This window comes from Propithecus coquereli, unplaced genomic scaffold (genome assembly GCF_000956105.1).
Source record: "Propithecus coquereli isolate 6110/MARCELLA unplaced genomic scaffold, Pcoq_1.0 Scaffold349, whole genome shotgun sequence".
Taxonomy (NCBI): Eukaryota; Metazoa; Chordata; class Mammalia; order Primates; family Indriidae; genus Propithecus; species Propithecus coquereli.
The window spans coordinates 1,016,335-1,017,473 of record NW_012149163.1 but is presented as its reverse complement, the minus strand read 5'-3'; positions in this window follow the sequence as shown (position 1 = coordinate 1,017,473).

Here is a 1,139-nt window from a genome sequence, read left to right as displayed (position 1 = left end):
TACTTCCTCACTCCTGTGGTTGGTTCATTCCCCCTGCCCGAAATGCTCCCTTTCCTTCACCTCATTCAACTAAAACTCTTTCTCTCCTTCAAGGCCTTTCTGCACCCTTCTCCTCCCAACGAAACCATAATTTAATTGGTGAAATTTTACAAAACAACAACAAACCAGTTATAGCCCCTAGAAATTTGCCTTAGGGCACACACGAAATGAAGAAACTTTATTCAAAGCAGAGAGTTTATGGCATTTCAACCATGATCTGCTTCCATCCTCCTCACCCAGCTCGGTGCAAAAACAGATCTGCTCCGCAAGGCTTGGGCCGAGAAGACAGGGCTCACTTTTCCCACAGCTCCTGGTCTCGGGCTACGCTTTCACCCTGTGAGGGGCAGGACAGCAGCGTCTTTTGCCACCCCAGCTCTGTGTGGCAGAAGCACTATTCCAGGCAGGAGTGGCTGAGAAAACCCGGGCTTCCTTCCCGTCACTAGGCCCCCAGCACTGAGTGAAGAAACAATGAGGTTCATAATTTGGAAAGGAGAGCTTTCTTTCTCATAAAGGGCTGCAGCCTCTGAGGGCCATTCCAACAGACTGGAAAACTGGGCCCCAGCCAGATGCCAGGGACACATATTTGAGGCAGGGAAAAAGGGAACAGGAATTTATGCTGAGTGGGATGGCCAGATATACATATTCAACAAGCTACAGGATGAGTCATGAATATTTATGAAAGAGAAACTTGTGCCTGCACAGTTGTTTTGTCCCCTTTTATGGGGTCCATGTTCAGAAATGGCCACCCTTTTATGTCAAAAAGGTGATGCAAGGACATGAAAACCGTCTCTGCGCGTGCTCTGCAGACTGGTAAAACCACTGGATGGTTATGGTCCCTTGTCAGGAACGAATGCTGGTCTGGACCATGAGATTGGTTTCTGTTTAGCCCTTATGAAAAAGCCCAGTGGTCTTTAGCAAGGGAGAGGGTATAATGAGGCATGTCTGCCCTCCAATCCGTCAGGGCTGCAAACTCAGTTTTAGGGTTTCTCTGGGGTCCCATTGGCCACAAGGGGATCTGTTCAGTCAGCAAAGGGTTTAGAATTTTATTTTAGTTCACATCACTCGTACGGTAGAAGCTCTAACTCCAGGTGTGGTGGCTG